Below are 15,600 nucleotides of genomic sequence, written 5' to 3'. Positions count from 1 at the left end.
GGTACAGAATTTCGGTTTGAGAAGATAAAAATAATTTGGAAGACAATGGCAGCGATGATTGCACAATAATGTGAATGTAACTAACACCACTGAACTGACTGAACTATACACTTAAAAATGGTTAAAATGGTAATGTTTTTTTATTTTATTTAATTAATTTATTTTTTATATATATATATTTTGGCTGTGTTAGGTCTTCCTTGCTGCGTGCGGACTTTCTCTAGTTGCGGGGAGCGGGGGCTACTCTTCGTTGTGGTGCACGGGCTTCTCATTGCAGTGGCTTCTCTTTTTGCGGAGCGCTAGACGCACAGGCTTCAGTAGTTGTGGCACGCGGCCTCCGGAGTTGCAGCTCATGGGCTCTAGAGCACAGGCTCAGTAGTTGTGGCGCACAGGCTTAGTTGCTCCGCGGCATGTGGGATCTTCCCGGGGCAGGACTCGAACCCATGTCCCCTGCATTGGCAGGCGGATTCTTAACCACTGCACCACCAGGGAAGTCCTAAAATGGTAACGTTTTATGTTTTGTATATTTTGCCCCCCCGCCCCCAACACACACACAAAGATATTGCTTTTCCATTGATGGACATTTGGGTTATTTGATTCGTCCAGTTTTATCAAAGAGAAAGTCTCAGTTTGGTGCTTGTGTATCTTCAACACCTCTGTGACACATGTTTCTCTTCTTTCCCTTTTTAACAAAGAGAGAGGAGACCTTAGGCTCAAGAGTTCTGGCAGGCAGTGGTATCCAGCTAGAATGGAATTTCATTGGTTTTTTTTATTTTACTTTTTTATAATGACTTTCTATTTTTGGCAACTGATGGTTGGTTTTCCAGTTACTGTAGTGCTGTAGGGTTTGTTTTTTTTTTAAATAATAAACATACTCAAGTAAAAAATAGGAAGTTGATTTAAAGAAAAATATCAAGTAAGTAACATTATTGGTGGTATATGGATATGGCATGAATTATGAAGCTGGTACTTGAATGCTGAAGCTTGGAAAATATGATTTTAGACGTTGATCAGACTTTGGTTGAACCTGTGGTCTCTGTGGTCCTTCCAAGGTCGACAGTCTCTGATATTTTGGGTGTTCAGAGAGTACAGGCCATGGGAGCTCAGTGAGTGCTGGAATGGTCAGGGAAGGCTTTGTGTAAGAACTGGGATGTGATCTTGGCCTTAAAGGATGAGTAAGATTTAAGTGAAGATAAAGAAGAGAGTCCTTCCAAGCAGAGAGAATGGTGTGAATGAAGATATGAAGGTGAGACTAAACAAGGTATTTTTATGGGCTACTGAGTTTGCTTGGCGGAAGCAAAGAGTAGTGATAGAAAATAAATTTGGATTGAGTGGAGGAAGCTAGATTATCAAAGCCTGAAAAATCCAGAAGGGACTTTAGACTTAGTTTGTGAGGTAATAAGGAACCACAGAAAGTTCTTGAGAAGGTAAGTAACATGATGAAAGGACTCAAAGCAAGTACTATCTGATAAATATTTGAGGTATGAGTGAATTAATCAGCAGTCTCAGGCTGGACAAAGAGAGAAGTTTCACCAAAAATCAAAGACCTCCCATGCACCAGATACTGCCCTGTGGATTCAGTGATGCACAAAAATATACTCTTTATTCTCCAGAGCTCTAGTGGGTGAGCCAGACATTGAAGACATAATCACATAAATAAATGTAAAATTATAAAAGTAGTGAGTCCAACCAAGCAGGTGTTCCTGATGCTATGAGCACATGTAGTTTAGGAGGCAAGGCAAGGCAAGGCTGTTCTGAGGAAGTAACATCTGAGTTGATATTGGAAGGATGAGAAGGAGTTGAATAGGTGATAAGAAAAGAGAAAAGCATTTCAGACAGAGCAAGCAACATGCCCGAAGCCCTGTGGCTTGCAGAGGAGGCCTGGAGAGTCCCAGGAGTAGAAAGATCCTTAGGAAGGTCATTGTGGCTGGGTCTCAGGGCGTGCAGAGAACGTAATAGGAGGATGGGAGGTCAACAGAGGCCAGGCTATGCCAGAGCCCAGCAGGCTTTAGGAAGATTTGGGGCCTTTATCCTAGAAGAATGGAGAGCCATTGACAGAGCTGTGACATGATCAGATTGGTGTTTTTTTTAAAAAAGAAAAAGAAAAGAAAGAAAATCAAGCATTCTGGTACATGTGAGGAGGACAGGCTGATTGTGAGTGGCTCTCTCTGAGGCAGATCCAGAACCCTCCAGGCCCTAGGTGATTGGGAGGCTTGTCTAAGGAGAGCTGCAGGAGGCTGAGGCAGGCCTGGGGTGGTGGTGGAGGAGCAGCAAGGGGGAGGCCGTGACCATAAGGATCAGACAGAGGATAAGTCCAGGAGGGGCCAAAGGACACCTGCATGACTGGGGGCAGGGCGACATGGAGAGGACCCAGGAGCCGGGTCCTGCAGGTCAGTGAGGAGAGGAGAGGGGCCAGAGCTTGGCTGAAGCCACCCTCAGAGGCAGAAAGCTGCTGCAGTGACTAAGTTTGCCCAGGAGAGGGCTCCACCTTGGGAAAATGGCTGAGTCTCCATGACTCGGAGGATCTCTGAGGTTCCCTAAAGAAAAGCCGTCCAAGGGCAGGGCCGTGGGGGACCCCTGCCACAGGTGAGGAAAGGGAGCCAGGGACGGTGGTTGGGAGCTGGCTGCCCGGATGGTGATAGTTGAGCAAAGACACCAGGTTAGAGGCAAGAAGGGGACCAGGAAGAGCACAGAGCCACAGAGGTCAGGATTCATGAGTGGAGACAGAGAGGTGGCCCCAAGCAGTGTGGGCGATCAGCAAGCCTGGGGGCCTCTGGGAGCCCCGGGCTTCCTAGTCCTCAGAGGGCAGAGGTTGTTGTGTTTTGGTTCTGCTTTCTCCTAGATGTGAATGGGGGCAGGAAGCGGTGGTAGAGGGCAGGTGGAAGCAGGGAGAACATTGACCATGACCATAGGAGTAGAGCTGACCTGAAGTGAGACTTCCTCATCTTACCCACCCCCCCACCCCTCTTTCCTTCCTAAGGCTCCCTGGGCTGCAGAAAAACAGGGAAACTGAGGAGAAAATTTCTCTCTAAAAGGAGCCAGACTTTAGGTGGGGGGGAGGAAGAAAAGGAAACCTGAACAAGAACCACATGATTCTTGTCAGGATTTTTAAGAAGATGCGGAATAAGGTAAGTGTGGGGAATCCAAAGCTTGGGTGCCCGTGCATGCATGTACACACGTACATACGCTCGCTCAGACACTCGCACACTCATTCACACATACTCACCCATGCTCAAACACACACTCCCTCCCCCTACTTCCCCGCCGCACACACAGGAGGACCCCAGGCAGCTGAGGTGTGTGTCACGAGCACCCCCTAGCACAAGTGAATGCCTCCATAGTGTGTGGTGTGTGTGTTGTTGTAAGTGAAAGATACAGTCAGACGGGTGATGGAGGGCAGGTAGGGATGGGGGATATCCCAAGATGTAACGTGTGTTTCTCAGGGGATGACTGTAATGATGTGTGCATTCACTCATTTCTTCATTCATTCAATCATTCACTCAACAAGGTTATGACGGAGCCACCATGTTCCCCAAGCAGTGTGCTTGCTTAATATTGAACCACAGATGCTATTCCTGCTCACAATCTAATGGGCTTCAGAGAAGACAGGCCTCAGGACACAGGCAGTAAATGCCATGATGAGGGTGTGCAGCGTGTTATGGGAACCAGGAAGAGGAGAGCTGACCCAGAACATTTCCAGAGAATGTACCTTAGTGGGGTGAATATAGATGCTGGTCAGGGGAGTGTCACCAGGATGTGAGCTGCATGTCCACAGGTCGGAATGTGTTTTGGTGGGTATGTGGATTGGGAGGTGTAGGGTATAATATGTGCATGTATGTATGGCAATGTGTGTGTGTGGGAAGGTGTGAGGTGTGTATCATTATCAGAATTATCAGAGCAAACCAGCTCTTTATTACGTATATAATTTCCCTACGTCCCATTGGGTCCCTCTGTGCAGGGGAGGTGGAGTGGAACTAAACCAAATAGGGGATTTAGCAACTTCGAGGGGCTGCGGCAGAGCTTCAAGTGCTGCTGATGGATGGTGTTGGCAGGCAGGGGAGGGGAGTGGGTGTCCAGCGATGAAGAGAGAATGGAGGAGGGGGTGGAGGGGAGTTCTAGCGGAGAAGAAGAGGGTGTTGGGGGGAGGGGAGTCAGCCATCTAGGAGGGTGGGAGACTGAGGCAACGTTGACTGGATTTGGGACAGGGACCAGTGCCTGGTGCCTGCCTTTAGGGAGGAGGTCTGGGGACAAGTCCAGGGACTGGCAGTTCCCTGCAGTAACCTGGGGGAAGAGAATAGATGGGAGACGGAATGTCCAGCCCAGCCCAGTCCTGCTTGGGGAGGGGGGGTCCCGGCCTGAGGCCCTGGCTGCCCAGCATCCTCTCTTTTAGAGGAATTTCCTGCATCTTATATGTGGAATATGGCCTGGAGAGTTAGTGGAAAGAAGTCATTCAACACTGGGTTAAAAATCTCAGCTTTGTGGTAGGACCTTGGGTAAGTTATTTCTCAGAGTGGTGTAACATTTGGGGTAATAATATTTACCTTGTAGGGTAGTGGCAATGATTAGTATAATATATAAAAACTCTGGCACCTAGTAAGCACTCAATGAATGATGGCTTTTAAAAAAAATATTTATTGTTTTATTCGGCTGCTCTGGGTCTTAGTTGCCACATGCAGGATCTTTAGTTGTGGCATGTAGTATCTAGTTCCCTGACCAGGGATCAAACCCAGGCCCGCTGAATTGGGAGCATGGAGTCTTAGCCACTGGACCACGAGGGAAGTCCCAATGATGGTTTTTTATTAAAGATGTTGGATTTGTTTGTAGAGCTGAGTCATCTACATGCCAATCAATGTAAACCTCTCTTACTCTTTAAGGTTCAAACACAACCGCCTTCTGTACTCAAGCCTCTGAGCTGAGCCAGGCATATGGGGACAGCCCCTTCTCCCTGCTCTGGGGCTGACTGTTTCTGAGTAAGAGTGTCCATTTCTCTGGTTGCCCCTTCAAGCATGTTTCTATCACCAGTTTCTTTTTTCTTCCCTCTTTTACTTAATTTTTTCCCTGCTTAGCCAAGTAATCCATGCTCATTGCAGAAAGTAAGTGTAAAGAAACAAGACAAAGAAAACCATTAATCCCACCATTGGAAGCAATTATACAAATCACTAACGTTTCTCCAGAGCTACTATATATCAGGCCTTATTCCAGTTGCTTTGGATGCTTTATTTCATTTCATCTTCACAGTAACTCTGGGAAACAGGCACTATTATTATCCCCACAGACCTAGAAGGAGTCAAGGCACAGAAAGTAACTTGCTCAAGATCACACAGCTGGTAACTGATACATGCAAACTCAGGCAAACTACACTTTCCTTCTATTCTTTTCAGTTTTCTGAGGACTTTCCTGCTGTCTTAGTTGAGCCAGACTCAACTAAGACTTCACTTTACAAATGTTTCTTACTCATCTTCTCCAACCCTGGCACAGTGCTGTGCTCTGCTGGAAGGCAGGAGACAGGCACAGAAGAGCACCTTTCCAGGCCCAGCTTCCAGCAGTCCCGCGGGGCAAAAACCAGAGCTCAGTGTTCTGGGCCCAGTGGTGAAGGAATGCAGAAGCAGCAGCAGCAGATGCCGCAATGGGGGCTTGGGGAGGAACCTGTCTCCCTGAGGACTCCACCCTCAGCTGAGCCATCTCCTCATGCCTGCTTCTTCTGGCTCCCATCACTGCACCATGGCTCCTCCTGGGGCGTGACCCTGTCACCCAAAGGGACTGGGGCCCAGGATCCCACAGCCCTCGGGTCTGCAGCAGGCCCACAGGGTGCCTCACAGGGACACCCTGCCTCTTTCCCCTCCATTCAGCCAATCCACTTGCGGCCAGATGAATCTTATTTAAGCACACTCCATTAAGCCCCTGTACTGCTCAAACACTGTGGCGCCCATTTAGGTACAAACTTCTCAGCTGGCACTCAGGGAGGGTCTCGCTGATCTAATCTCAAACTGCCTCTGCAGGCTTCTTCCTCCTCCCCGCCCTTCACACAAGAGCATCCCAACTGGAAAATGCCTTTTTTGTCAACAGCTCTTTCCTTCTCTACCTACCAATGCTCCATCTTTTCTTCAAGTCCCATAATAAATGCCTCTTCTTACAAAACCTTTCCTGATCGCCTCCCTAAGCATGATGACCACCGGGTCTACCTCTTCCTTTGAGTTCCATAGTCCTTTTTACTCCTCTCAAGACATCGATCTTAGGCTGCCTCATAGCATAATTATTTTTAATTGAAGTATAACTTATATACAGTCAAGTGTAGTAATCTTTTTTTTTTTTTTTTTTTAATGTAAGGGCTTGGGTGCTCTTATAGCTACTTTATTTATTTATTTATTTATTTATTTTTGACTGTGTTGGGTCTTCAGTTCGTGCGAGGGCTTCCTCTAGTTGCGGCAAGCGGGGGCCACTCTTCATCGCGGTGCGCAGGCCTCTCACTATCGCGGCCCCTCCCGTTGCGGGGCACAGGCTCCAGACACGCAGGCTCAGTAGTTGTGGCTCACGGGCCAGCCGCTCCGCGGCATGTGGGATCTTCCCAGACCAGGGCTCGAACCCGTGTCCCCTGCATTAGCAGGCAGACTCTCAACCACTGCGCCACCAGGGAAGCCCAAGTGTAGTAATCTTAAGTGAATTTTAAATGAATTTTTACATACACACGCCCAAGCAAATACACACACACATAACCTCTAAGATCAAGATATAGCACATTTCTAGCACTCCAAAGGGATCCTTTGTGCCCCGTTCCCCAGTACCTCCTATTCTAACTTCTATCATCCTAGAATAATTTTGCTTATTATGAAACCTTATTTAACTGAATCGTACAGCATAAACTCTTTTGTGTCCAGCTTATTTTGTGCAACATTATATCTGTGAGGTTCATCTACATCCGTGCATATTTCAGTAGTCTATTTTTTTCCCCTTGCTTTGTAGTATTCCATTGTGTGACTATGTCAAATTTATTTACCTGTTCTCTTGTGGATGGACATTTGGGTTGTCCCCATTCAGGGCTATTATAAAATCAGCTGCTGTGAACATTCTTGTACGTGACTTTTGGTGGGCATATTTATTTCTCATGGGCATATACCCAGGAGTAGATTTGCAGAGTTGTAGGATATACATAGCTTCAGTAGGTACTGCCAAACATTAATCCAAAGTGATTTTACCAACTTACACTCCCAAAAATGTGTGTGAGTTCTAGTTGCTCCTGTATTGTCAACCTTTTTAATTATAGCCATTCAGGCAGGTGTTATAGTTCTTTATATTTCAAATAATAGTAATCATATTTACCATCTATTGATCAGATGTGACACTAGGAACAACTCTAGAAAGCTGGTATTATTATCTCCATTTTACAAGTGAGGCTCCGAGCTGCTTATAAGTTGAACAAAATGACATGGATGATATACAGTAGAACAAGAATACAAATGCAAAACTACCTGACACCAAAGTCCCTGTTTGTCCAAATACATCATGTTGCTTCTCTCCTGCCACATAGTAGAGAGCAAGACTCTTGTCTTATTCCTCTTGAGATGTTCTATATTGCCTAAGTAAGAGCTTAATAAGGGATTGTTAAATTAAAGGAATTGATATCCAGGAAGAGGCTGAGCTTGGAAGCAGACGTCACAAAGGAGGGAGCTCTTTCATCAGGGCAGACCCATCTAGGTGTTCTAAATTCCAATGACTGACTAGATTCTGTTGGAACCTGACAAGCTGCCCTTGGAGTCAGGACACCTGGTTCCTTAATAAAAAAGAAAGAGAGATGGGACTTCCCTGGTGGTCCAGTGGCTAAGACTCTGCGCTCCCAAGGCAGGGGACCCAGGTTCGATCCCGGGTCGGGGAACTAGATCCTACATGCGTGCTGCAACTGAGAGCCCGCATGCCGCCACGAAGATCCCTTGTGGAATGGCTGAGACCCAGCGCAGCCAAAATAAATGAATAAATAAATAAATATGTTAAAAAAGAAAGAGAGGGAGGAAGGAAGGAAGGAAGGAAGGAAAGAAGGGAAAACCACTACCTTTAATCAGCTTGGGCCACAGTTTCCTCATCTATAAAATGGAGATAATAATACTGCTCTGGCTAATGAGAGAACAAGAGGCAGTGCTTTGTCATTTGTAAATTGCAATGTTAAAAACTGATAGAATTTTTAAACCATAGCCAACATTTATGGCTTTATAAAATATATGGATTCCAGGGACCCAACCGTGGAGATACAGATTGGCTTGATCCAGGGTGGAGCCTGGGCATGTACATTTTTTAAGAGCCTTTCTGCGTGACTCCAAGGCTTGACTAAGGATGAAAACTGCTAGGGTAAATATATGTATTATTATCATTATCGTTAAAGTATTATCTTCATTGTTGTTATCTTTTGGGGGTGGAAATGGGGAGATGCCTTTCAGAGGAGTATTCTGTAAAGCACGGAGATCCTTTGTAAGTCCTTAGATGAGGAACACTGCCAATGTCTTTATACCCTGGCCATCTCCAGCCTGGAGTCTTAGAGGCAGGTTTGTGAGTAGGTGTGTGTGTATGTATAAGTGTGTGTGTGTTTTCAAGAATATGTGCCTGGAAAGGGCAGTGAGAAGAAAGCGAATCGTGGGGTTTCTATATTGAGAGGAGGGCACTGGGGGCAGGAGGAACAAGCAGTCGAGTTCTGGGGGTCTCAGGCCCATGGACTTTTATCCTTAAGAAACAAGCAAAAATGACCCCTGGCTTGGGTCCTGGAGGATCATGGCTGTTCCTGTCACCCTGATTTGGCCACAGCTGGGGTCTGAGTTCACCAGTGTCAGCCCTGCCTGCCCCTGACTGCTGAGCTAGGGTGGCCTGGAATCTGGCCTGGAATACAGCAGCCATCCCTTTTCCTGTTAGACGTCTGCATATCCTGGGCACCCAGGATATTGTCCATCCCTGAGAGGTCAGAGAGGGTCAGAGCAGGGTGAAGACACCTCACCTATTCCCCTCCTGCCCAGGGCCCTTAGTCCCACTGAGCGGCTCCCTGTCCAAGGTCAGGAGTCCATGTTCTGGTTCTCTTCCACTATTTATACTCAGGAGAGGGACCCTGGGAACCCTATGGGCTCAAGTTACTGCCCCTACTTGTCCTGGGGTGGGAGGGAGTAGAGGTCCCGCTAAAGCTCAGAAAAGGATGTGGGAGAGAAAAGAGGAAATAAAACAGAGGGCAGGATTAATGAAGTGGCTTCAAGAACTAATAGTGCATTTACCAACATCTCCTCCTCTGACTCCCATCCAGAGGGAACCTGGCCACAGCCCTGAGGCAGGCTGTCCAGCTCCCAGCCACCTCTTAGGGATCCCAAGGCTGGAAAGAGGCAGGTGGTCTCTCAGATGATGGAGACAATCCCTCTTCTCTTACACCCCAATCTCTGGAAATGAAACCCCATATCTCAGCCCCTCCTGTGCAGTGCAGGCCCTTCCCCAGAGCTACCCAGCTTCCAAGTAGCAAGTGGGAGGTACAGTATTAGGCGGTGTTTTGGGATCCTGCCCCCACCCCGGCTTCCAGCCACGGGGATACAGCCCTGGCCACCTTCAATAGTTTCTTTCAGCCTGTCCCCATCCCATGCCCTCCTATCTCCCAGGCCTCCTCCCCAGAAGCTGACCTGGAGCTGGATTCCCAAATAAACAGTAACTAATTGGATTAGGAGCTGATAATATTGTTGAACTTTCTTAATGTCTGCTGGCTGTCTTTCCACCACACTGAGGCTTAATTGTATGGGGTGGGGGGAGGGTGGGGGACTTCCAGGAGTGAAATGTGACCCCTGTTAACCTCAGATAAAATGGGCTCAGTGTCTTCCCAACTGCCTGTCATCCCCCATGGAGCAGGAACACACACATGCTCCCACTCTCATCAAATAATTACACAGATGATACACACATGCATAGGCATGCATGCAGAGATGCAAACACACCCAGAGCCACATAGGCATCTCACCCAAATCCACATATGATTTTGAACATGGATCATACATGTACACAAGTCATACTCAACTGCTACACATGCAACATCACATATATGATAAAGTATATGCACATACACAGATACACAGTCACAGAATGCAAGCACAGAGATACATCTAGGCAAATATAATTACATACCTGATGCAAATGCATAATAGATTAATAGATGTACTCATGAATGCACACAGATACACACGCATACACTGACATGTGTACATATACTCATACACATGATGCTGAAATGAGCATGCACAATACATGACACCTGTCCACATACGTGCATACCGTGCACATACCTTGCCCTGGACAAGACAGCCCCTGCCCCACTCCGCATAGGTAGTCTGGCGCACCCCACACCCCCATCTCTTTCACAGTCTCTGCTGCTTCTACTTTCTACTTGTTCCTGGCTGTGTTTCTGGGGCCCTGAGTTTATGCGTCTCTTGGAGCCCGGCCCCGCCTATCTGAGTGTCTCCATCTCTCTGTACCTCTGGGGCGCTGCCTCTACGTGGATCTCTCTCATTCTGGGATGCTGAAGTTGAAAAGGGCCTGGCTGGCAGAGTGGCGGGGAGGGCATGAATAGAGAAGAGATTAGCAGAGAAGGGTAGGAGTTGGGGGCCAGAGAGGGTGGAGAAGAGGGTCGGGGGAGAGGACCCAGAAAGAGGGGAGCGGCGAGGGAAGGGGGGCGAGGGGCGGGGGTGGGGCGCCTGCCTGCGCACAGCAGATGTTGCCGCTCCTCGGAAGGAGCTGTTAATGTAAGTGGAGTTTGTGCGATGGTAATTAGGAGGGCCCTCATTACCCTGGCGGAGACGGCTGAGAGCCGATAAAGCCGAGGGGGAGAGGGGCCGACATCAGGGTAATGGGGGAGCAGGGCCATTGAGGAGCTGGAGCCGAGCCGGGACCGCTCCGCGCGCAGCTGGAGCCCGGCGAGGGGGGAGCGCGGCCCCGGCCTGCAGCCCCGGGAAGAGCAGGGGTGAGAGCGGCGAGGGGTGCGAGAGGCAGGCTCTGCGCTGGCCTTCATGCCACCGCGCGGGAGAGGGTGCCCCCGAGCGCGAGGTGCGAGGGCTGGAGCTGCCTGTCTGCAAGGGGAAGGTGGCGAGGAGGGTTCCAGGCCGGCGTGCCCGCCTAGAGTGCAGCCCTGGGTGGCGACATCCCCAGAGGCCCCTGGTGGCCAGACAGCGGTGGGGCTGGAGAGTGCGGATATGAAAGGACACCCTCCTCCTCCTCTAGTGCCTCGCCTCCCCCTACCCCAGTGCCGGGGATCTAGGACACTCATCCAGAGTGACCAAGACATGGACTCTAGAATAGAATAGCCAGGACGACAGTTAACGCCCACATGGAAGGTTCCAGAATGTTAGGTCACAGGCTGGAGGAGACCAGCACTCAGGGGTGGAGTATAAACCCTAACTCTTGCCTCCTTGGGGTAGGGGGAGGCCAGTCCCCCTTCTTCCCCTCACAGATCCTCTTTCCCTCCCTCCCACCCTCCCGCAACCCTAGGGGAGGGACCCAAGCAGTGAGAATGCTGAAAGCGGAGTCCTAGCATCTCTGAGCACCTTGCTTCCCTTCCTGGCTTTGCAGGAAGGGGAAGGGAGACAGGGAGACCAGTGAAAGCCGAGCACCTGCAGCTCTGCTCCCCAGCCAGGAACCCAGGAGACCCCCCCAGACCTCCAGATTGGGGTCCAGGGTGGTGAGCCCATTTTGCTATTTACCCTCCTCATCCTGGGTTTCCAGGATGAGCCCCCAGTGCTTTTCAGACTAAGGAGTGAGCAAGCCAGTCTTCTCAGCTGACTGAGAGCCATCTCTACAGAACAGGCCAAGTCCCCCTCTCCTCCTGCTCCCCTGGCTCTAGGCCAGACAACCCTGGGAAGACTTCCAGGAGGCAAGGAATCTGCCGCCATGGTAGGGAGAGGGGAATTGTGGGGATCTTTGCAACCTCACTTCCTCCGTTGGAGGGCCCATCATCCCCTTTTTAAATCCCTTCTTCACACAGCCCCTACCTGCAGCTGCTTTCAGAAGCCCTAGTCACAGACTCCTGCCATTCTGGTTTGCCGACTTCCCAAGGACTACATAAAGTCCGCCCCCGCCACGCGCTCCCATTATGGAAAGCATGGAATAGAGAGGGGGCTTCATTTCCTTCAGGCTTTGAGGAAGGGAAAGGAAAGTCCTGCCACTACCAACCCCAGACGTAACCACATCTCCCAGAGAACTAACGGGGATATGGTATCTCTGAATAGACCAGGGCTGAGGGGAGATCCCCCGGATGCTCCTCCCTTCAGCAGCGTGGCAGAGCAGGGGTTAACAGGGAGAGGCTGCAAGGCTGGAGCAGGCGGTGGCTCCCGCCTCCCGCCCCCCCCCCCGGCCACGCCCCGCCCCGCCCCGCCCCGCCCCGCCCCAGAGTTGCTGACTCTTCCTTTTTGTTCGGGCTGACAGCGAGCACCTGGTGTGCTCGCGCAACAATATTGTTCCTGCCTCCTTCCCCCCAGGCCCCAGGCTCCCCTCTCTCTCCCCCTCCCCACCCGCAGGCAGCCTTCCCTTCCATCTCCTCTTCCCCCTAGCCCCCTCCTGCCAGTGGCCTCCTAGGAGCCCCCCTCCCCACCACAAGCACGGACCCTGCGGTGTCAATAAACACAACATATGCTGCCATTAATGTGAAAATCGTGCCCTCTACTCCATTCACCCCCTCAGCCTGCCCGCCCGCTGGGGGCAAGTGTTGGGGGGGGGCAGAAAGGTCAAGTGGGAAACATTAACTACCCTCTTTTTTGATCTGCTCAGCCCCCACTCCCCCACCCCCAGCCTTGGGAGAGGGAGAGGAATTGGAGGAGCACGGATGGAAAGGGATAGGGGTGTTCTGAGACCCGGGTTCTCCCCAGAGCCTCCCAGATGGAAACAGGTGAGCACCCTCCTCCAGCCCACGCACCTCTTGAGCTTCAGGGGGACACAAGTAAGGCCCTGTCGGCCCTCCCACAGACGGCCATGTTGCTGACAGGTTTCTCCTGGGGGCAGGGGTAGTCATGGGGGTCCCAATCTATTGCAAGTCCAGCGATCATCTCAGCTCCTGGCAACTTTCTATCTGCCTGGATTAAAAAACACAAACCAGAAGGGTTCTCCAAGGGGATTGGGCTTCAGAAAGCCCTTGTGAAAGGAGCCAGGTACCTCAGATGGCTAAGGGAGTGGCCTCGCCTCAGTCTCCTCAACTAAATCACCAGTTCCAAGGCAGCAGGGAATAATAAAGATAAAAATAATATAATAACAACAGCTAACATGTATTGAGGGCTTATTTATGTACTAGAGATTGTGCTAAGCACTTTACAGGCTTTATCTAATTTGTTCCCCATAAGACCCCTATGGGGAAGTTACAACTGATATCCCCATTTTACAGCTGAGGAAAACAGGCTTGCTAAGGATAGCTAGCAGGTACTGAGTGCTCACTGCACTCCAGGCCCTGGTTGGATTTCTCTATGTATAATGTCAATGACCCTCTGAGGTTAGCAACACTATTGGTGCTATTTTACAGATGACGAAACTCAGGCTCAGAGGGGTTCAGTAACTTGCCAAAGTTGCACAGCCAGTAAGCAGAAGTTGGCCAGTCATTCAGGTCTGTCTGACAACAAAGCTTATGATCTTAACCTCTACACTTTGCCGCCTCCTTTCTCTATTTTTCTCCATCTCCAGTAGCCCCACAGCACATACACACACCCCCACCCAAGCCCACCCTCAAGATTAGACACATAGTAGGACAATGGGAAGAGGAAAGCCAGAGAGTGGACAGAGCATGAGACAGAGCTGAGACTCTCCTTCTCTGCCCAGGTCCTCGCTCGTTCCACCGTCACTCCCTGCTGCCGCTGAGCTGTACCCCGCCCAGCCTGTATGCTCACTGTCCCCCCACCCCCATGCCCAGCCTCATTCTGGGGAGTCACTGTGGACAGGCAAAGTGCCCCTTTAGGCTCAGAGCACAAAGACATTGTGCTTGGCTCTGCAGCTTCTCACTTCTGAGACTCCAGTTGTTTTATTGATATTAACTTAACACATCCCCCACTTCCCCACCCACCCCGGCCCAATCTGACGGGCAGAAATCTGCTGCCTGGGCACCACCCTGACCTCTCTTTTCCTCTTTCATTATCCACTCCGGGCACCAGGGAGCCAGCACCAAAATTAAAACAATAACTAAGCCCGAAGTGGACCCAGCAGCCCCCACTCGCACCCAAGGGAGGGAAAAAGGCCACAAAAACACCTGGAGAGGAGAATAATCAATGGAAGGGGAGGGGGTGACCCACTCCCATGCCAGCACCCCCCACCCGCCTTAACCCTTTATCCCCTGCACAGTACCAGGACTCCCAGACCCCATCCTATAAAGAAGCAGCAGCTTCTGGCAGCTGTTCAGCCATTTAGTGCTTTGGGGTTTGAATAAACAAATCTGGGACAGTGAGGTTCCCCAGGAGGCCACGGTTAAGGGCTAAGACCCCTAAAGGAAGCATACCATAAGCAGGAAGTTCCTCCTTGGGCAAATTCGTGGAGAATGGGTTGATCACTTAGTGGTGTGTGCTAAACACTATATAAAGTGCACTACCTTATTTGATCCTCACAACAACCTCACCCGTAGGCATTCTTGTTCCCATTTTTCAGATGAGGAAACTGAGACTAAACAAATGAAATGACTTGCCCAAGTTCGTCTCAGCTAATAAGTGGCAGAATCAGACTTCAAACTTACACTCAGGACTCTGTTTTCAGAGCCTACAAGTTAACCATCTTGCTGAGCTTTCTGCCTGGACCTTTCCCCAGTGTTACTGGAGTCTGGGTAGACAAGTAGGCTCAATTCAGGGATCTTCCGGCCCTCAATCTCCCAGGCTACAGAATGGGCCTGCTGTGACGTCTCATCTCAGTTCCAAACTGTCTGGAAGGAAGGGAGATCAGCGGCGATTAGGTCTGGCCCTGCTGAGGCCAGCAGAGGGGGCTGCTGTAGCTGAGGTCAAGTGTGGGAGAGGGAAGCTGGATGGGCCTATCCCAGGAAAGCAAAGGTGTTCCGCAAGGCTTCTCATGCACCCCTCCCCTGCAACGTCTATGGGCTAGCTGCTTCAGCAGGGGTGCCCTTCCAGGGGGAGGGGGCAGACTTAGCGCCGCTGAACTGTCCTAACTGTGGTGGGCTCTGCACAGAAGACCTCTCTCCCCTCCTCGTCTTTCTGCCCTAGGCCTCCTCTAGAAAGAGTGTCTCAGCTACGCTCTCCACCCCACCCCAGGATCCCATGTCCCCCAGCAGGCCCCATCACTGCCCCCAACCCAACACACTCCAGCCTCTCAGCGTCTTCCAACTGCCCCATTACCTTGTCCTTTTTCACCTTAATTCTGCTGACACAAGAATGGGACTTTTCCAAAGGCACTATACCAGAAAACTGAAGGAAAGATGAGAAAAGCCAACACTTATGTCCAGGCACTGTTCTAAGGGCTTTGCCTAAAATTTGCACAACAGTCCTAAGAGGTAGGTACCCCTATTCTACAGATGGAGGAAAGGAGGGCCTGAGAACTCATAAACTGAAGCTGGGAAATGACACAGCTGGGGGTTTGAATCCAGGCAGTTTGCCCTTATGCAACACTACTTTTTTTCCAGGAAAAAAG

Source organism: Balaenoptera musculus, chromosome 16 (genome assembly GCF_009873245.2).
Source record: "Balaenoptera musculus isolate JJ_BM4_2016_0621 chromosome 16, mBalMus1.pri.v3, whole genome shotgun sequence".
NCBI lineage: Eukaryota > Metazoa > Chordata > Mammalia > Artiodactyla > Balaenopteridae > Balaenoptera > Balaenoptera musculus.
This window is presented reverse-complemented; position numbering follows the sequence as displayed.